General features: G+C 41.0%; 1 protein-coding gene and 1 pseudogene across 4 annotated transcripts in view; one reads left to right on the top strand and one right to left on the bottom strand.

Moving 5' to 3' along the window:
• DMD (dystrophin) overlaps window positions 1-22,490 on the top strand; it is a 2,234,319-nt gene that overhangs the window by 1,804,103 nt on the left and 407,726 nt on the right. The gene's annotated exons all lie outside the window — the stretch shown is intronic.
• LOC113614516 (ferritin light chain pseudogene) lies at window positions 18,687-21,630 on the bottom strand (annotated as a pseudogene).

Here is a 22,490-nt window from a genome sequence, read left to right as displayed (position 1 = left end):
TACTTTAAAATTTGAGGGATGAATTCAGTTTACATACAAAGGAATGTAGGAAGTTTTGCAAACCCGATCAAATCCTGTGTATACAGTGTGTGCATCTGTTGTCATTTGGAGTACAAGATCCTGTATACTGTTTTGTGGGTGCAGATTGGACATAACATCTCAGATCATGTAGAAGAGATGCTGTAGATATCCTATCCATATCCCCTTAGCTTTGGGGTGGTAGATGGACATATGGGCCAGGACAGAAGTCTCAGTAAGAGATAAGGAATGAGAGCAGGTCTGGGAAAACCTCAGCTTTCTCTCCCCTCGCTGGGATAATTTTGAAGCACGTTCCACAACTTCTCAGAGGGTCCTGGGAATGCTAAGCTCCAGTTGCCCACATCAGTAATCTGCTCAGTAAAGCATTCGCGATTGTTTCTCCCCCTTCCTGTTCCTGTCTCCCTTTCCTATTCCCCACAGTGTTTTCGAGGGTCACCTCCTAAACTACTTGTAGCCAAATCTTCTTTCATTTTAGCGGGAAGCCAGACTGAAACAGCATGATGGGCATGGAGATTGTTACTTTGGGGCTTGAGTGGACATGTTGGCAATATTATATATACCACGTATGTATATATAACCTGTGTAATGTTAGGATACACATTATTAGGATTATTTACTGACCAAGATTGCCAATCTGTATTGGAAATAGTTAAAATAAAAATAAAATAGTTAAGTTGGGCCAAATGCTTGCCAAATGCTTTAACATTCGATTGCATAATTAAACTAGTAAAGAGGAAAGGAAATTATTATCAGCTCTATCTTTAAAGGCAACTGATGTCCAAGGAAGTCATGAAGAAAACTCTTTGTGTTGATAAACCAAAAGCCTGTTCTAGCAGACTTCTGTGTTTATTGTTCTGTTTCTGACCATTTTATTCCAAACAAATAGACTGGCTTGTAATTATACCCCACCCTAACCAAGCACAGGGCCCCCATTCTTTGAAACAGTAACTAATTCAGTTGCGAGGAGAATATGAAGAGGGAGGGTGCATTATAAAAGGGCTGCAGTGAAAAGGGTGACCATTTCCACTGTGGACTCCATGCCAGTGGAGAGTTAATGGCAGAGCATGGTGGGAGATCTGAGGCATCAGTTGGCTGTGTCTCCCGGGGATTCCTGAGGTTCAGATGCCACCCTGGAGAGTGGCGAATGTTCTTTCTCACCTTCCTTGAGTTATCGCTTAGATGATTCAAAGCCAGGGGCTGATGAGCTATTAGTGGGCTGCCTTGCTTGTTTTTGCCTGCTGAGCAATTTAGAGATTTCAGAATAATCTCGAACATAAGCTTTGGTGTAGTGTATGCTTTAAGCGAAGTACTGCACCTTTTTGTTGAAAATACTGTATAACCCCATACAAGCTCTTATTCAGAGGTAATGTTGTTGTCAAAGATTTATGAAGTCAACAAGCTATAATGATTTTTTAAAATATCTAGTGGAACTTGTGCTGTGAAAAGTCATAATTACAGAGGTATGAATTTATATACATGGTTTTGGATTTGCAATTTTCATTTTGATTGTTTTTAAATATCATGCATTTTAGCCTAAATTAGGAGAAATATGTCATTTAAAAAAATAAGTTTATTTATTTATTTATTTTTGGCTCTGTTGGGTCTTCGTTGCTGCGTGCGGGCTTTCTCTAGTTGCGGCAAGCGGGGGCTAGGCGTGCGGGCTTCAGTAGTTGTGGCTTGCGAGCTCTAGAGTGCAGGCTCAGTAGTTGTGGCACACGGGCTTAGTTGCTCTGTGGCCTGTGGGATCTTCCCAGACCAGGGCTCAAACCCATGTCCCCTGCATTGGCCGGTGGATTCTTAACCACTGCGCCAGCAGGGAAGTCTGAGAAATATGTCTTTTGTGGCAATATATAATGTGCAGAGAAACATAAAAACTAGGTGATGTGTTTTCTGAAAGAGGGCATAGTCAGAGTATACCAGGCATAAGAACTTTGAATTCTATTTATTTTTTGTGGCTTCAGAAAAGATTGTTCTGGGAATAGAGAATTCCATTTGGGAAACCTAGCACATACATATTTCTCGCAGTAGCAGAGTTAAAATACTTCGAGGGTTCATTTGAAAAAGCCTACAGAATTTTTGCATGTTGGGAATAGCTTTATATTCTTACACATTGCACTCAGGATTTCTATTCAAAGCAAAAATAACTTTGCATAGACCTTGGTTATTCTTTTACATTCTAAAATAATATATTCCTTTAGGGTAGTTACTCTCAACTTGATTTTGTGATACTTCAGATCATCTTTAATTTACTCCAAAGATTTTTAGAAGAGTCAGAAAATCATTTACTTTAACTTAAAACATCAGTGAGTGAAATACAGATTTTTTTTTAAAGAGGAGTAGATAAGGAGGGGTCCAAGAGGTTGTATTTAACTGCCCTCCCTCTTTGCATTTATGAAAGTAATGTTTCTGCATCATTTTCTTATTTCACACAATTTGAGTAATTTATACCCTCCTCGTTTTCACGGACCTTCATGGTGCAAAAGAAGTTACCAGAGATTACTTTGAAATAGTATCTTTCTTTGGTGAGTTCATATATCATTTTATTTGTGAAAATCTAATTAGCATACCTTTTGTAAAGTCATCGACATACTTTTTTTGTTAAAGTTCACTACTTGTGTATTCATGTGTGTGCATGTTGTCTTCTACATGCCAAATGGCTGCATGCCCTAGCCCTCCTATTTAAACGTTAAATTATATAATAAATGTTATGTCACAAACATGAAGACATTTCATTCAAAAAAAATGATTTTCTAGTTTACCCATAAAAAAGTTGAACAAGAAAGAAGAATAGTAGAATGTATCAGTCCTTTTCATAATGCTACCATTAAACAAAAATACTTAAATTCCAAAATGACTTAAATGGGCCTGAGGTGAGGGATTAATAGCTCTGGAGTAACTTTTCCCTCTTTTCCTCCCCTGACTTTTCTTTTCTTTTCTTTTCTTTTCTTTTCTTCTCTTCATGACAACATTTTCACTCCCAATAATTTAAGCATCCACTGCTTTTGGAGCTTGGGAGTTGGAGAGCGAGGGCCAGACGGAAAGGCAAAGCAGGAGGGGCGTTCAAGTATCAGGGTGACTCATAGAGTCACCTGGAGAGCTTGTCAAGTTGCAGATTCCCGGGTCCCACCCCAGAGATTCCGATGTAGCAGGTCTGCAGCAAGGCCTGAGACTCCATTTCTAACAAGCTCCCGGGTGATAGTCAGGCCGCCCGTCCATGGACCATTGAGGAGCCCTGTTCCTGGAGACAAGACAGTGAGAAAGTGAGATCAGAGGCACCAAGATCAGGTGCTGTGAAAACACCGCTGGTTTCTCTCTCTCTCTCTGCCAATTCACTTGTCTGCATGATTTTGCATAAGTCCCTTAAATCTCAGTTACAACAACTGAAAAGTAAGAGAGTTACCCCACATCGGGTAGCTTTCAAACCATGCTTCAAGGCATTCTACAAGTACTACAGGGTGCCTAGGAGGCCAAAGGGGCAGATGGGACGAGGGGGTCATACGAGCTCTTTTCAAGGCTCCCAACCCCCCACTTGAACATTTTTATCTTTTATCTCTTTCATGTATTACACTTCTGAGTATGGTTTCATTAAAAAAAGATTTTATAACTTAACAAATTTGAAGGAAATGAAAAATCCCAAGTCTGAAAGTGACTCATTACTTTAAAAATGTATAGAACTGAAGAGTTTCGATTTAGTATACAGTTCCAGAAATTCTCTGCCTTCCACAGCATCCCCAGTGCGCTACAAGAGCAGGCAACGAATGCCTTCTTCCTGCTCACAAATGTATAACTTCATCTCATGCACCAGGAAGCCCCTCATCTGATGTGTTTTTAGCTAAACAGACTGCCGAAAGTAGAGGGCAACGTGAAGTATTTCTCTGCAGAATCACGTCTGATTCAGTAAAGATCCAGCATTCCCCAAATAGATACTAATTACCTTCTGTTACAGAATTTTTTTAGAACATAATTCTTAGTTATATCTCTAACTATTGTGTGATTTGACCATTTTGGAAGTAAAAAACTACCCTGTGGAATCCCATTCAAAGGAGTTTGCTCCAACTAGTGCCACACTGATGGTTTGTCTAATTTATACACCAAGCTAATTTTTGCATGGTGGTAGCATTTCATTATAATCAGCCTTCATTTTTAATAAGACAATGTATATATCAAATTGTAGATTTCAGTCTTTTATGAATGGAAAGCTATTTTCCCAGGGTTAGGTTATGTTACCCAGATTGTAATGTTCTTCTTTTTGTTATGTTCTTTAAATCCCCTTCACCTCATAACTACACCAATACATTTCTACTGTCTTGGAAAAAATTAATTCCAGTTGTGTGATGGGAAATTTTTACTGTAAAAATATAACCTGCAGTGTAAATTTTTCTGTCAGATTGTCAACTAGAACTGGTATGTTTTTTTCTGACTAGTAATTTGACTCATGTCCCTGATTTTTAACAGTGGGATGGAAAAATGAAGATCGATACCTTTCAGTATCCTTTCATTCATTCAGCAAATGTGTATTAGGAAGGTTCTACTTGTGAGGCACTGGAGGGCTGTTAGAGATACGAAGATAAGACCAGGTCCCTGCCTGCGGGCGCTTCCTAGTCTATGCCGTTGTTAGGGAACTCTTCTGTCAGTAGGTGAGATGTGACCCACATTGGCTCTGACAAGAGACGCGATGGCTGCACCAGCTAACTGAGAGGAGGCTAGAGGGACTGTCCTAGCTGTTGGCGCGGCAAGCCCCCAAGGAAAGGGACCAGCTATCCCAATGACAGTAGCCAAAAGGAAGTTGTAAACTTAGGTCTAGTAACTAAGATATGAATAACTAAAAGATGGGATCTGGTAGAAGGGGAAGAGTGTGTCAGCACCTTGGTTTGCGAAGGGAGGGCAAGGTAGGTTTTATCCAGAGAGAAGCAATTCCTAGGTAACAACTAGTGTCCGTTTCCTTAAGGAGAGAAAATTGGCAAAATATGGTCAGGTACTCAGGGTTCAAAGCCAAGTTCTAACTTCACCTCAAGGAGGGGTCCCTGAGGTAGAAACCACCACCAGAGCGGTCCAGCCTAAATGACTGAGGACCTAAGTGGTTGCTAAAGGGAGAGGCTGCAGCTCAAGGAAGTTCAGCTCAGACCCACTGGATACAGGCATTGAATTGATGTAACACAGGGAAGGCACCTGACAGGGCGTATGGCACGGCACTAGTAGGTGCTCAGTGAATGATTACTGACAGTGCTGCTGTCACTGCTGTTTTTGTTGTTATAAGACTTAGGGAAATAATCTAATACAAGAGATAATTGTCTCATGGGCCTAGAGCTTCTCATATTTGACTGACGGATTTTTATTCACCCAAGATTAGACACAATCATTACTTCAGGAACAGCAGCTGTGAAGAATCCAGGACAGGCAAAGAACGATAACTTGCTGTATCTCGACTGCCACTGTCTTGCTGGATGACCTCTCTATACCCTGGTTTCCTTACGTGTACAATGAAATTATTGTACCAACTTCATAGGGTTGTTATGGGAATTAAGTGAATTAATATATTGGACTCATTTAGGCCAGTATCTGACACCTAGTGAGTGCTCGGGTTCATCCCAGACCCTGTCTGCTAGTGGGCACCCAGATACACTGTGGGGTGGGTTTTAGAAGTTCATTGATTTAGAGGTAGGAAGGGCTGATCTTTCAGCCTGCAGGTCTTTAGCATATGTGGCTGGTGAAGTCCAGAGCAGCCAGAGGCTAACAGAGCCCTGTCAGAAGCCATAAATGCCCATTCTCACAACTTCCACAGCACTTGTCATTTGTTTCCCCTAGAATACTTTTTCTAAGGCAAGGGAAAGAGTAATTACTGCAGAGAGCACGCAGTGTTTTTTTCATCACACGTTTTCAAAAATCGTGATGAGGAAAATGTATCACTCCTGTGCAGAAACACCATAAGGAAAATGATTTGAGAAATCTAGTAGAAAGAAATATGGTTCTTAACCTGAAACAAGTATCAGAAGGTAGTCACAGAAAGCAGAAGGAATTACAGTAATCACGGTGAAATCGAGAGCTCACACCCGTTACCAGAATGGCAGTAGCAACATTCATCTCACACCCCTTTCATACTGGTCCTGAGTGAGCTTCAGCTGAACTGCCTGGCTGGTTAGAATTGCTGTGGGCATGAAAGGGAGTGGAGCTGTGGGCTCAAGACTCTTGGCCTGATGCTGGGTCTGACCATGGCCTTTGACTTTGGTCTTGGATTTGATTCCGTGGAACTACCATATTTTGCAAAATCCCTTGAAGATATATCCCTTTTTCCATTATACAGAGCAGGCGTCCTTAGAGCCCTGGGAAGATTTAGTGCTTTTCCATCCCAAGAGTAAGCCACAGCTAGATTTCTGGAGATGAAGAGACACCAGGCTCTGACCTTCCTTCTGGAGGCCCTTGTTTATTTACCCAGGAGTATACTAGGCTATTGACTTGGAATCAGTATTCAGTTTTCATGGTTTGGGTATATCAGGACTGCTCTTCCTTAACCTCGGTCCTCTGGGAACCCAAACCCTGCTCGTCTAGAATTTTAGAATCTACTTGACTCTTACGACCTTAACCAACTGACTTCTCTCAGTTTTCTTCTTGTGTAGACTTACAGGGGTCACTCAGGTTTCCCAGTTTCTTTTGAAACTTGACCTCTTTTCTGCTAAGTTTAAGTATATGCTTAATTTCTTTAGCCTAATCAAAATTTTAGTTCTGTTTCTGCCTTACTGCTTACATGGTTGGCGTAAAATACGCTTCGACAAGGTCACAAAGAAAATACTTGTTGGCTCACTGTTTATATTTGCATTCAAGATAGCATTTGAGACTATGCCACTCAAAGAACTTGGTGACAACTTTTTTCATCACTCCCATGTCTTATCAGTCATCAAGTCTTTCTACTTCGTAAAAATGTTTTTAGCTCTTTTCATATCTATATTAGTTAGGATGGGCTAACTGCTATGTCAAACATTCCTCCAGAGGTATGACTATAAAATGGCTTTAAAATATAGAAGTGTATTCCTTTCTCATGTAAGCAGTCCAGGGTGATTCCATGTTAGTCGGTGTTTAGATGTGTATGTGGGAAAGGATGAGTGAGCCCCCCGGGCCAGCAAGGCTCTTCCATCTTCAATACCCACTTTCCAAGATTGCCCTTCTGAAGGTACTCTGGAGCCAAAAGGGGACTGTCACAAGAGGTGGCCCACATCCCTCGCACTCACCTTCCACTGGCTAGAAGTTTGTCCCCTGGCCACAGGTAACAGCAGAGAGGCTGGGAAGTGAAATCTAATTGGGTACCCACAAAGTAGGAGTGAGTGATTTGAGAGCAGTTAGCACCCACTGCCACATTATTCGTGCCCTCCCCGACCCCTGCATCGCTTCTCAACTAGGCAGCTGCACTGGCCTCTTATCTCTTACGTAGGTCCTTAGCCCCCTCTAAACTCTCTGCTACCCTTATGCCTGAGATATTGGTTTTAGATGTGACTAATTCTTCACAGCTTTAAGGATAAAAGGTCAAACTGCTTAGGTGAATGTGTGATGCCCCATCCGCGTGGTAGCCCCATCTCAGATGACCCTCTCATACAAGCCCTGTACTCCAATCATAAGGGAATTACTTCTTTTTCTTATTTATGGTGATAACAGCAAACACTGATGTGGCATTGGACATAGTTCTGACCAGTATTGTATTAACTCATTCATTTCTCACAATAACCTTATGAGGTAAGCGATGATAGTCTTATCCCCATTTCATAGAGAAAGAGACAGACACAGAGAAGTTAAATAACTTGCCTGAGGTCCTGTGGTTAGTTAGCGGTACAGCTTGAGTATGACCCAAAGAGTGGCAATTCTGGGTTCTTAATCACTGTATTATACTGCTTCTCTCAAGGTTATTGTACATGCCATTCCCTCTTCCTTGAATGCTCTTCTTTCTTCTTCCAACTCCCACTGAAACTTCAAGAATCAACTGAAGCTTGCATCTCTTCTTTCAGGAAGCCATCTTTGACCTCACTCTGATTTAATTGCTACTCATCTATGTCTCCTAGTGTCCTGGGCATTTCTCTGTATCTTCCTGCTCTAGCAATGGTTTTACCACCTTTCAAGACGATCCTCAGGTGTTGTTCAGATTTGTATTCCCAGTGTCCGTACAGTATCTAAACAGTTCTGTCCAGTAGAAATATAATGCAAGCCGCATGTGTTATCTTAAATTTTCTAGTAGCCACACTCTTTAAAAGAAAAAAGAAACAAGTGAATGTATTGTAATAATATCTTTTATTTAACCCAGTGTATTATTATATGCAATCAATGAAGAAGTATTAATGAAGTCTTTTGCACTGTCTTCCATTCCAAGTCTGTGAAATCTGGTATGTATTTTACAACTACATCTCATCTGAATTCAGACAGTATATTTTCATTGGAAATATTTGATCTGTATTTAGATTTCATAAAATTTACCGTTGAAAAAGCAGATTCGTGTACCCATGTTGTTCTAAACATAACTGAAATTTTTCAATAACCGAACAAAGTATCAGTTTTAAAATTTATATTTAAACTAAAATTTAAACATTCAGTCTCAGTCTCACCAGCTACGTCCAGCCAGTGGCTACTGTATTGGGCAGAGCAGCACAGCTCTAGAACATGGTGGGTTCTAAATCGATGCTTATTGACTACACTAATCAGTGACAACGTAGAAAATTGTCAGTGGTTGTATCAAAATGGGTAGATCCTCACCCGCTCCATACCCTAGCCTCCAGAGAGCCAAGTTTTGTATCACTAAACGATACTTCACTTATTTCTTTCTGGGCAGAAACAGTTTTAGAAATCAAAATCATTTTTCAGTTTTCCAGGATCAGCATTTTAGTCACGTTCTAATTTACAACAACAGCTCCTTTCTCTTGTTTCTTAATGTGTAAACATTGTACAAATGATATTTTGTAGGTCATGTAATATTGCCCCAGGAGAGTTTCTTAAGTTGTATGGAATTATAAGAACTACTTGGTTTCCTTCTACTTTTCAGAGTGGAAAATCCTCAGAGCAGTTTTCGTCTGGAAGTGCTGCGTTTGGGTTCTTTCACAATGCCCGAATCCTCAGTCAAATATAGGTTGGTGTATGAGCAGCAGTGTCTCTTGACTAATCAAGAGTGTCTCCTTTCCCTATGCTCAGTGTTAGAGAAATGGGGAAAGTCAGCTGGGTTTAGAGATTAGGTAAGAGACTCAGAGGCATACCTTTTGATAAGTCATAAATCATTTCCTGTTTATGAAAGCACACACTGACGGCCATAAAATCGCCAAATAAATGGTGTTTTACTTTTCCTTCAAAATCTCAGTGAGAAAAGGTACTTCTGGTTTTCCGAGTGAATAAAAATAATGAATCCTGATTACCAGGTATGTTTAACCTGATTTGCAAAGCAAGTGGAAAAGCGTCTAGTACGCAGTGATAAGCATCTTTTAGACATCAGAGGACATATTGACTTAAGGGTCCGTATCTTTTTTCTGTAACCAGTGTATATTGGGATGTAAGTCGTTATTACTCAATTTGAATTAGTCTTATTTGTATTCACTTATTTTAAAATGCCAGTTTGTGAATATGAAATTTGTAAATTTTCCATAGCAATCTAGTGTCTATTTTGGATATCCAGTTTGGGTGCAGAATGGCTACAGAAACTACAAACTGATCTCTATAGTCTGCCTCTGAGTAGCAGTTGCCCCAAAGTCAGGATTCTCGCATTACCCTCCCCCCCGCCACCAATAAGTTTCTTGTACTTCCTACTTTGTAATGCTCACATCACTGTTCAGTGCCTGACTTCTCCACTTAAATGTAACGACCACAAAGATAGGGATCACATCTGTTCTCTGTAGCATTATATCTCCAGTGCCTAGCACCATGTCTAGGACGTTAATAGACATTTAATCCCATTCTTCACCTCTTCGCACCGGGACAAAAGTCTTTGCAAGTGTTCTTCCACCATTTGCGTAGATTCAAGCCAAATACGGCTCATAATGATATACAGATGATTTCTCTGTTATCCTACTCAGAATTCCTCCTCCTCCTGCAATGCTTACCCTGACTGACAGTGGCCCTTACTACTTACAACGTTGGCCTTTTAGGGGGTGCACTTGTCACCATATTTTATGTGACAATTTTACGATGTTGAAGACTATTTCCTCTGATCATGCTGTGTTCTCAGATGGCAAACCTAGATTTATTTACGCTTGCGAACCGAGGCGGGAAGTTAACCTTGAAAATAAGTTAAAATTTGAAAGGTAGTAAATCACAGGGCTCTGATTTATAATTTATCTCAGTAAGGAATCTAGAGACCAGGTGTCAAAGAAGGGACATGGGCTACAAGTAGAAAAAGAAAAAACTGGGTTCTGCTCCGGCACTGAGGTTAACTTTGAGCGAGTTGCCTTACTTTTCTGGACCTTAATTTTCTTATCTGGAAAATAAAAGGATTAACTAGATCAGAGAAGGGAAAGAAGTTGATGCCTTTCACTTCTCCCTCATTTGCCCGTGAGAGACAACGCTAATCAATCAGTGCTGTATCCGAATATTACTCAAGACGATGCCTCATGCAGCTGTCAACCACTAACGTTAGCACATAGATGAAACCTCCACATGACCTTTCAGATACTCTCTCTCTTTAAAATTCTAACAGCTCTATTAAATAGATTTAAAATCAAGAGTACAATGATAACCATTCTTCACCATCAAAAGGCAGTTTGAAAAAAAATAAAGAAAATGAACAAGCCTTCTCTTTTGCTTCTACTCCAAGTCACCATGAAGCGTTGTTTAGGTTGTAAAGCACACAGTTCACTGTGTGGATGGCGCATCTTTGGTTCGTTCAGTGCACAGACTGCACAGGTGATCGTGGCCATGTGCTTCCATAAATTTATTTCTAAATAGCTGTACCTCAGTTTTTTGGCTTCTAATCTGTTTAAGTTCCTATATTATTTCTGGAAGATGTATGATATATGAAAAATATCACCATAGGGGACATTTTTGATATCGCATGCTGTTCATTAATTAGGACTTTATAATTTAAAAAATTAAACAGAAACATACTTACTAAGAACTCATAAGACATTAAGCTTTCCATAGAAAACAATAACAACAAAAAAATTTAACTGCCAATGATTAGAAGGGAGCATGGTGGGATAGTCTTTTGATGCAAGCATACATTTATTTATACATTTATTTCATGAAGATTTTTGATGTTCCAGGCACTACGCTACACTAGAGATGCATCATAAATAAAGAAGACAGGTTTGATCTCTGTGTCCTTTGATCCGTAGTATAATGGAGGAGGAAGGAAATTAAACACACACCTACTCTACGGTAAAAGCAGTGCTGTGCTAGTGCTGAGTACACATAAACATAACCCCATCCTGGTTTGGTGGGATGAGGAGGGCTTCTCCAAGGAAGTCTCACCTTGCCTGAGACCTGACGAGAAACAGGAGTTAGCCAGGTCCAGCTGGGGATTTGGAGGAGAATTCCCGGCAGAGGGAATAGTATGTATAAAGGCCTGGAATTGAGAAATTTCATGGCAATCCAAGGAACCAAAAGAAGCTTAGTAACCTGGAGACAGGACACTAATGAAGTTATCCAGGTGAGTGATGATGACGATCTAAACGAAGTTGTGGTGGTGGAGATGGAGAGCAGTAGGAAGGACCCAGATGTGATAGCTATCTAAAGGGTAGAGTCGATGCTATTACGATTGTTAGATCATGGTAGGTGAGTTGAAGGGAAGAGTTAAGTCAGACATCTAATTCGAACAATCAGGTAGATGGTGATACCTTTCTTCCAAACCCTTGGCAAAAGAAATGGAGTCTGTTTGAAGGAGATGGAGGGTGCTGACACAGGAGGGGTGGTATTGAGTTCAGCCTTGCAAGTGTTGAGTTTGAATTGCCCATGGAACATACAAGTGGATATGGCCAGGTGTGTGAGCTATACCTGTGGAAAAAGTTCTGAGCTAGAGCTATTTAATTGGATTTTGTCAGTATGTAGGGATTAAAACCTTGCAAGCGTTTGAAATGGTTTAGGGAAAAGTTTGTAGATATAGAAGAAGAGAAGGCCCAGGAGTAAACCCAGAAAAACACCAGCATTTCAGGGATAAGCAGAGAAAAATAAACTTGCAGCAGAGACAGGGAAATTAGCAATTCAGTAGGTAGGAGACAAACCAGGTGCGTGTGATGTCACAGAATCCAAGGGAAGAGAGGCTTTCAAAAAAAGAGTAGCATTCAGGTTTGTCAAGTACTGTGAAAGAGACGTAAAAGATAAGACCAAAAAATATTCCATTAATTTAGCAACACGGTGGGTACTGATAACCTTGATGTGAGTAACTTCACTGTTGATTTTGAAGAACCCAGTGATTACTCAGTGGTAAACAGAGAACCAAGATTACAGTGGGTTGAGACATGACTGGGAACTGAGAAAATCAAGGAGCAAAGGTAAGGCAAGTCTTTCAAGACTTGTAGCTGTGATGGGAAAAGAGAAAGACCATAGTAACAGAAGATGGATGTAGGCACAGGAAGAAGAGCATGGTCTTAAGACAGGAGGGGCTTGAGCATCTGTAAATGCCAGTGGGAAGGAGACAGTAGAGAGGGAGAGGTTGAGGATGCAGAAGAAATGAGGGATAACCAGTAACCTCAGGTAGGAATGAAGGCACATCTTCTATTGTAGTTGCAGGGGAGGAGGGAAGAATAGGTGTAGTTGCTGGTACTTTTGTTAGGTGAAAGCTTAAGATAGCGTCCTTCTATTGAATTTGTTTCTCATTGAAGCGGAAACAGTAGTTAAATGCGGGGTGATGGGGGTAGAGTCTGAGATTCAAGGAGAGTGGCAATTTGAAATAGCTGCTCTGGGATATTAGAGAAAGTGTTGGCTACAGAATCAGTGAGCAATGAAATTCTTTTTGTTTGCAGGTTTAAGTCCATTTCATTGCTTCTAAGTTTATGAAAACTGTTTCAGAATCTTCCTTGCACTTACTTCCATTTCTTTTCCTTCTTTTTTTCTCACCTCCCCAGTTTAAACCTTCCCGAATTTTTTAAAAATTAAATATACACCAATGTCCATGAAATCTGATAAAAGATACTGCAAAATAAATTTTGATTTCTGGTTTGTTGGCTTGTTTGTTATTATAAATCCTAGGCCCCAAAGCTACCTTGCATATAAGATGAGGGGTTCTGGTAGAGAAGAGGAGTTTTTAATTATGTCATTAATTTAGGACCATGTGGCTAGTCCAAACAGGTAAATAGGCCAAAAGTCTACCTTGAGATTTTAACTCCCAGGATAGGTTTTCTGCCTCATCAAAAGAGCCCAGTAATTACTCAATCTCCTCTTAAATGGTGTCGTTTTCTGTGCAAACAGTTTTACCTTTGAGCTGATTTTCTAAGTGTTAAATTTAAAAAGATCCTCTCAGGTTTGTTCGTCATGTCCTAGAATCTCTGCTGCGTTAAGAGTTGTCCAGCTTTCACGGTGCTTTGTATTCAGAGTACCTGATCTAAACCGTGATATTATTCCTTTAAAAGAGAAAAACCTTAGCCCGGGCTGGGACCGTGTCTGTCAAGTTCATCTTGGGGCTGGGCACCCGGCGAGTGTTCAGTGTTTGTTTGTAGAATGAAAGAATGGATGGATGGAGAATGGCAAATGGTAATCCTACCGTCATACCAGGGGAAGTGAGGAGAACTGCTGTGACTTGGAAAACTGGAGGAAAAAAATGGTTAAGACAATCATACAGTAAACTGGACCGCTAGCAAGAGAAACTGGTGCTCCATTATTTAGTTACATACCAAGGTTCCCTACCGTCTATGACGTACCAAGGTGACCAACTCCTTGACTCTCATTATCAACCTTCTTTGATGTTCTGCAGTTACTTGACTTCTTACATAACTGATCCATTCATTAATTTATCCAATGGTTTATTTGATAGCTCTCTCTCGAAAACAAAAGCCGCTGCATGGCAACTCGCATCCTGGAAGCTGGAGATACAGCAGTGAGCAAGGCAGGCATGGTTCCTGCCCTCAGGAGCAACCAGACTAGCGGGAGGTTTCCACTGCACTGTCTTCTCTCTGCTTTTCTTCAGAAGGAACAGGCTGATGTGTATAATTTGCCACATCTCTTTGAAGTTCTATGATTAGGGACTTTGAATTTAAACCAATTCTTTTTTTTTTTTTTAGTTATTTCTGAGATATACATTTAAAGTAATAACTAGAATTATGACTTATAACATTATACCAGAACATATAAGATTTTTAGAAATTTCAGGTAATGTCTGAAACATTTATATTAACATATTTCCATACAAATAACCCAAAGAAAGTTTAGTATTAGTTGTTTTTCTTTGTTTGTTTGTTTGTTTTCTTATGCTGCAGGTTCTTATTAGTCATCAGTTTTATACACATCAGTCTATACATGTCAATCCCAATCGCCCAATTCAGCACACCACCATCCCCACCCCACTGCGGTTTTCCCCCCTTGGTGTCCATACGTCCTCTACATCTGTGTCTCAACTTCTGCCCTGCAAACCAGTTCATCTGTACCATTTTTGTAGGTTCCACATACATACGTTAATATACGATATTTGTTTTTCTCTTTCTGACTTACTTCACTCTGTATGACAGTCTCTAGATCCATCCACGTCTCAACAAATGACTCAGTTTCGTTCCTTTTTATGGCTGAGTAATATTCCATTGTATATGTGTACCACAACTTCTTTATCCATTCGTCTGTCGATGGGCATTTAGGTTGCTTCCGTGACCTGGCTATTGTAAATAGTGCTGCAGTGAACATTGGGGTGCCTGTGTCTTTTTGAATTATGGTTTTCTCTAGGTATATGCCCAGTAGTGGGATTGCTGGGTCATATGGTAATTCTATTTTTAGATTTTTAAGGAACCTCCATACTGTTCTCCATAGTGGCTGTATCAATTTACATTCCCACCAACAGTGCAAGAGGGTTCCCTTTTCTCCACACCCTGTCCAGCATTTGTTGTTTGTAGATTTCCTGATGATGCCCATTCTGACTGGTGTGAGGTGATACCTCATTGTAGTTTTGATTTGCATTTCTCTAATAATTAGTGATGTTGAGTAACTTTTCACGAGCCTCTTGGCCATCTGTATGTCTTCTTTGGAGAAATGTCTATTTAGGTCTTCTGCCCATTTTTGGATTGGGTTGTTTGTTTCTTTAATATTGAGCAGCCTGAGCTGTTTATATATTTTGGAGGTTAATCCTTTGTCCGTTGATTCGTTTGCGAATATTTTCTCCCATTCTGAGGGTTGTCTTTTGGTCTTGTTTATGGTTTCCTTTGCTGTGCAAAAGCTTTAAAGTTTCATTAGGTCCCATTTGTTTATTTTTGTTTTTATTTCCATTACTCTAGGAGGTGGATCAAAAAATACGTTGCTGTGATTTATGTCAAAGAGTGTTCTGCCTATGTTTTCCTCTAAGAGTTTTATAGTGTCCAGTCTTACTTTTAGGTCTTTAATCCATTTTGAGTTTATTTTTGTGTATGGTGTTAGGGAGTGTTCTAATTTCCTTCTTTTACATGTAGCTGTCCAGTTTTCCCAGCACCACTTACTGAAGAGACTGTCTTTTCTCCATTGTATATCTTTGCCTCCCCGTGCACCTATGGTAAACCAATTCTTGATCCATGACTTATGAACCAAAATCCTGAATTTTGTCGTTCATGCTCTTGGTTTTCTTTTTTTTCTTCTTCTTCTTCTTCTTTTTTTTTTTTTTTTTTTAACCTCCCTGTTCTCCTTAGATATGCATAGAAATGTCTTGGGAGAAACTTTTGATTGACATGGGAGCCCCTCAAAGCCATCTTTGTAGACGTAGACTTGGTGCTTATTAAATGTCAAGTTTGAAATATGTACGGAATGAATTATTTCTCCATGAAGGAGAAATCAAAGTAAATTTCAAGAAAGTGAATTCTCGCCAGTTTGCATTGCTGACAAATGCAGAAACGCTGATGTTCATTTGCTAAGAGGAACATGGCAGACGATACACAATAGATGTTGTAGCAACATTCACTTATATTCCTTTTTTAAAAAAAATAAAAGATCTTTCAAGAAGCTATTCTAGGATCTTTCTCTTGGCAGTGTCCTAGTTCTTATCTCCGCTACACACAGGCTCACAGAATGTTTTCTTTGAAGGGCATTTTGTTATCGGCCCTCTTTTTATTTTCCTTCCCATAGAAAACAGAGCTGAAGGTATTCACTCCGCGTGGTGAGGAGGCACCTGAGTGCACACACAGTGGCCCGAACCTCTTGCCTTTCTCTGACTGTCCTTCCCTCAATGGGAGAAACAGCCACAGGGATCAATTTACCACCCTCAGTGAACCCCAGGCAGGAAGGAAACATCCTGTCCCAGACCTTTTGTTGCTTGGAGAGAATGAGTAGGAAGAAAGGCTGCCTCAGCTGATAGTGAAAAAGCGTAAGGACTTAGGACATTTTTCCCACTTTACTGATGGCTGTAAAGTTACCCATCCTGCTTTGCCCAGGACAGTCCCAGTTTATGCCTGTTATCCTCATGTCATTATTAATAGCACCCCCATATACTCTCAAAAGTATTCTCGTTTGGACAATAAACTGTAGAGTCACCCTGTTACATGGACACACAAGTAGAAAACCTTGACCTCCAGAGATGGTCAGTGCTTGCATGTCTGTGTCTCCTGATGTTGGAACTTGGTACTATTAGGAAATGAAATTATGCATGAGACATACGCAGAGTAGGTGAATGCAGCCAGATGATTAAAAAATTCAGCTCAATTTATTGAGTGCCTAGTATGTGCTAAGCACTCTGCCAGGTGCTGACAGCACAGAGGTAAGCTCGCTTCTCCAGAGCTCACCTCACATGGGCGAGCCAGGCCTGCAAGCTCACCGTCTTTCCTTAGTGTCTCTTCACTCCTCCCCATGACTTGAATATGAAACAAGTTTGTGATATTCTTTTTTTTTTGGAGGTTTAATGTCAGTGTATCATGTTTAATTAATAGAATATCACGTTATGAAACTGTTGACTCATATCTTTTCCCTAGGCATCAAATATGTTGTCAGTGTAAATTTGACATCCAGATATGAGGAACAAAAGAGATAAGGAAAATAATGGTGAGATTATTGTAAAGAATGATGACATAATGTGTGGCTATTTTAATGTGTTGCCACAACCTAAAGTATCTTGTATTTTCTTTACAAATAAGACATTAATCCAGAGATACAAATCCCTCTGCCTGCCTCACTTCCTCCTGCCCTTTTATGGGAGATCACATGGCTGTGACAAAGAGCCATGTTGAGAAAACCATAGAGTGTTATTGTTTGTAGATTTTTAAGGCTACAAACTTCCTTTGACTAAAGGAAGACACTGCCAGTACTAGAAACAAATAGAGAAGCTGGCTCTGAGGGTCAGAGTTCAATTCACAAAAAAAGAAGCTACTCTAGGTATGATAATCAGAGAATGGTTTAGTACAGAGGATTAGATGCATACTAAATCTTTGGAGAGGCTGAAGGAGCAGATTTTAGCCTTGGCCTCCAGCACAGAACTCTAAAGTCAGATAGAACTCATCCCCTAGGGAACTACCATCTCTGAAGTAGCACTGAAGCAATGAATTCAAGAACATACTCTGTAACTGTGAACTAAGATTCAGGAAGTTGAGATCTAGAAGCTACCACTTTTGTAGCTCCTGTTAGCAACTGCCTTTCTTCAACCCAGAAGCTGGAGAATACACTTTGGAAATATGATATGGGAAATCTCATGCTCTTATGACGAAACTAGCCGACAGAAACAGCCAAAAGGGGCAGAGAGATGGCCAAGACCCTACTTCCACCTTCTAAATCACTCACAGATACATCTGTTGATGTAAGGTTGCCAGATTTAGCAAACAAAAACAATGCATTCAACATACTTACACTAAGAAAAAAATCCATTGTTTAGCTGAAATTTGCATTTAACTGGGCACGCTGTATTTTATCTGACAACCCTAACTTATTAAAACCTAATTCGGGCTTCCCTGGTGGCGCAGTGGTTGAGAGTCCGCCTGCCGATTCAGGGGACGCGGGATCGTGCCCAAGTCCGGGAAGACCCCACATGCCGCGGAGCGGCTGGGCCCGTGAGCCATGACCGCTGAGCCTGCGCGTCCGGAGCCTGTGCTCCGCAACAGGAGAGGCCACAACAGTGAGAGGCCTGTGTACCGCAAAAAAAAAAAAAAAAAAAAAAAACCTAATTCATGTCCAGAGCCCTAGCTGCGTGGAAGTCTGGCAAATGCAGTTTTTAATTTCCAACCCGCTCAGTTGGATGGAGGGTAGTGTAGAGGTTTGAGTGAGCCAATCCGTAGTATTAACCAATGTACTGTGGATTTCCTAGCAAGAATGGCTGAAGCCTTTCCGCCCCCAGACACTTTTGCTACCATCTGAATATTTCACTTTGTATTCTTATACTCTCTGAAATTCTACCAATTTGAGATTCATTTGGTTTAACTCAGCTTCCTTTTTTTTTTTTTTTTTTTTTTTTTGCTGCAAAAAGCTTTATTGTTTCCATTTGGTCCAAGGCTTGGGAGAGAGCTCCAGGGTGGTTAAAAAGTTGCCTAGTGGCTGCAGAGCGGGGCTTCAGGCTGAAACCCTGACGCCACAGAGGCTGCTCAAAGGCCGCTGGGCTCCGGAGGCTCCTACTCGTGCTGGAGGCCGAGCCTTTCGACGAGGGACTCGCCCAGCGCCCCCTGGGGACCAGCCGGCCTGTGGAGGTTGGTCAGGTGGTCGAGCATCTTCTGGATGAGTTTCACCTGCTCATCTAGGAGGTGGCTCTCTGGGAAGTCACAGAAGGGGGGGTGTGCACGGGCAGAGCCCAGGGCGTGCAGGTCCACAAGGGCCTGGTTCAGGTTCTCCTCCGTGAGCACGACGGCTTCCACAGTGTCCTGGGATTCACCCCACTCATCCTGAGACGCTTCTGCATGTCCTGGAAGAGGGCGCGGCTGCTGCGCTGTTTTTGCATTTTCAAGAGGTGCTAGGCGCCCTCACGCTTCCCCTCGGGCACTTCGCGGAAAAAGTGGCCCAGGCCCTCCAGAGCCGCGTCGTGGCGGTGGAAATAGGAGCCCAGAGAGAGGTAGGTGCGGGAGGCCGGCAGATGCATGTTGACCAGGCGGTTGACGGCGGCCTCCACCTCTGCGGAATCATTCTGACGAATCTGGGAGCTCGTGGTGGATCGGTCATACGGAGTTAAGCTCAAAATATGGTGTTGGCGGTCCCAGTGACCAAGCATAGCTGACTGGCTAATTGCGAAGGTCGCAACTGGAAAAAAGGTTGGAGGGTGGTCGGAGGCTGGAGCAAAGGGCATCCCTGGGTCTGTTCTGTTCAAACACTGTTGAAGCAAGAGACAGATTGGGGGACCGCCGAGCACACTGCCAGCTTCAGCTTCCTCTTTTTAAAAGGTAAAAATCTCCCAGAACGTGAAAGTGGTCGGACTATGCTCTGGGAGTGCAGTTTTTAACAGGTAGGAAAGAAGGATTATTAGGGACCTGAGGAAATACGGGGGGTAGAGATGACCAGGCACCAGGAGGTAGAATGACAGGTACATGCCCATTTCGTTCATGCCCATCTCAGGTGTCTTTTGCTTACTGTTTTGCATTGGGCGGAGTCAGGATTCAAAGAGAGAGATTTTCTTTTCATACTTGATTCCCTTTTGTACCCCAAAAGATGTATGCTTCTCAAATCACAGAACCCAAAGTAGTGCTATCAGAATGACTTAGATCATCCATGTTTGAGATCAAATAGCCGTGACTGTCCTGGTGTCAAACATATATAGCTGTTGCTTCTGTGGAAATTTGAATTTTGCGCTCTGAACCATTGACTTGCAAATGACTTTTGGTTACAGAACTCTTTGTGAGTTGGGGACTGCTTTTACTTATTTCATGAGTAAAGATGTCAAAAGGAAGAATGCCAGATTTGCACCATGCTCATTAACTATTTTGTGAAAAGAAATGTCAGCCTAGAGAAATAAATGAAAAGAAATACTGCCTCTCTGAGAAGTCAAAACTGATGAAAAACAATCACGCAGGCACAACGCCACTCTTCAGAAACACGGAAACTCTTTTTTGTTCCCAATTTTGCCTAGGATTTTCTCTTCTGCATTTAAAAGAGTTTCAAGGCTACTGATTATAACAGAAAATCAGTGGTAATTGGTAATTGGAAGCAGTGGGATGTTTGGAGAAGTAATAGAGGTAGCTGCTCTCCAAGTTATCCTGTAGGACTTTCCATGGCAATGAACTCAGGCATGGAAGCTTGGCTGACTGAGTGCAAGCAAACAGTCCTACAGAGAATGGTGCTGTCGCTTCAGTCCTTTTATCTCTGGTGGTGAGTGGGAAGTAGGGGAATTCTTTGGCAGAAAATTTTATCCAGGGGTTGACAAGGGTTATTTGGCTAAAAGAGGTTATTGTTATAGTGAAATCAAACTTCCCATGAATTGTTTGCTATTAAAGCAAATTGAAAATAGGCCTTGCATCTTCAATAAGGGAGGTGAAACTTGTAGATTAATTTGTGAGCTTTCTTTTTTTGGACTAGAGAGATGTATAAGTTGCTTTTATTTCGAAGGTACAGTCGCCATTTTCTCTTCAAAAATGTATGTTATTTTTGCTAGTATCTTACTCTTGTCTCTGAAAACATTATTACACTTAAAAGCATGATAACTATTTGACAAGAATTTGTCATCATCCTTAAATTAAAGACCCTCAAATTATGTTTACTAATTATAATTTAATTCCATACATTTAGTGATACTTTAAAACACATGAGTTATTTTGTAACTCCCAGTATCACAAAGATAAATTTGATTCCACAGACAAAGTGTTGTTCCCAAAGGAATATTTCACTTAGGCAAAGAGAGGAGCACAGAAGAAACTTAGTGAAACCCTCAGCGCTCTGTATAATAACTCAGGCATTATATGGCATTTTTTTTCCTGTGAATATCATGATATGTTGAAAAGAGAAGGTAATGAACATATGGTGTTTAAAAGGCCCAAATCCTCTTCTGAGTGCCTGCAACCTATTATTTAACTGTGATCTTAGATCTGAAATCTGATCTTTTGAAAGTTTTGTTTTGCCCTGCGTGTTAAAAAATATGATTTCCATATCATGTTATATGATTGGCTGTCAGAATATAAACCAGTAGCCCAGTAAAAAATCATTTCATATCATTTGGTAAATACCACGATTGAGGGTACTTATGATTGTGGATCTGGGTAGGCCAGATATTTGGGGGTTTGGGAAATTCCAAAGCTTAAAATCATTTTGATTTTATAGCGAAGAGTAATCTCAGTTAGTTTTGAGGTTTCAAAAATGGACTGCTCAAGGAATATTTTCTTGCTTTCTCAGGCTCCACACAGTTTTCCAGAAGCAAGCATTCATCCATTCAGGGAGCTATAACCTGTAGTTTCCACTTTTCAGGCGATTGCCCTTAAAACCATGAGAACAGGCCCTAGGATTTATGGAGATCCGCTTCTCAAGGCAAGCAGGTCCTTCCAGCTTTCACCTGTCAGTTTGTCGTGTTCGCCTCTGTATCCGAGGAGTTTCTTGCAGCCTCTGAAGTCTAAGGTGCAGAATGAACGGAGGAGGGTACATAAATCTAACTCCTATTCATGGACTAGTCTCTCCAATAGAGAGGCTGTTTTATCTTTCTTTTTTTTTTTTTTTTTTAGTTTTCCCTAATCAAGCCATTAGCATGAAACAAGGACATGTAATCTTACCAGAGGAAAATTGGGGTCGTGCCATAGGCTAGCTGAATGAGCACTCTGTGGCATGATGATGTATGGCCACTGCACAACAACTCCTTTACCACATCAAATCTGCCCTTTAATTACATTTTAAATCTCATTTGAAGAGATTTTTATCATCATGGAAATTGCTCTGTAAATGTGCCCATGATGAGACCCAATAAAAGTTTGCTGAGAGGAATCGAAGACAGAGGTGACGAATCAGCAGCTAAAACGTTATCATCAGACAGAGTTTTCCTGGCTTTAGGTAAAACAGTCCTGTGCAGTAGCAGAAAATCTTCTTTGACTCAGAGGTGTTATTTCCCCCAGATGATTACAGGGAGATTTGCCTGTAGCGCTATCACTTCTTCGAGGAGCTGAAGGCAGAGTTCTGCTTTCCGGCTCAGCGGGCCTTTGTTTCCCAGCCTCAGAGCCATCACTTGAATTTATAGTTGCCAAGATGAATAATACAATATTTGCCTCATGTTCCTGACTTCATGTATGTAGGCAGAGCAGGCCTGAGGTTCTTTAAAGGAACGATGGCTTTCCTTGCATGAAATAAAGAACACGTCTGCTTTCTTTTCAGGGTCATTTAAAAACATCTATACTGCTGGGTTATGGAAGGCATGTGAGGAAGATTCTTAGGTAAAGCGTGAAATCAAAATGTTCCTTCTCTCCAACAGGGATTGTCTCGTATCATTTTGTAGCACAACCGATTTGGTTTCCTTT

The sequence above is a fragment of the Aethalodelphis obliquidens genome, unplaced genomic scaffold, assembly GCF_003676395.1.
Source record: "Aethalodelphis obliquidens isolate GAN/ISIS:26980383/991018 unplaced genomic scaffold, ASM367639v1 scaffold98, whole genome shotgun sequence".
NCBI lineage: Eukaryota > Metazoa > Chordata > Mammalia > Artiodactyla > Delphinidae > Aethalodelphis > Aethalodelphis obliquidens.
This window is presented reverse-complemented; position numbering and strand designations above follow the sequence as displayed.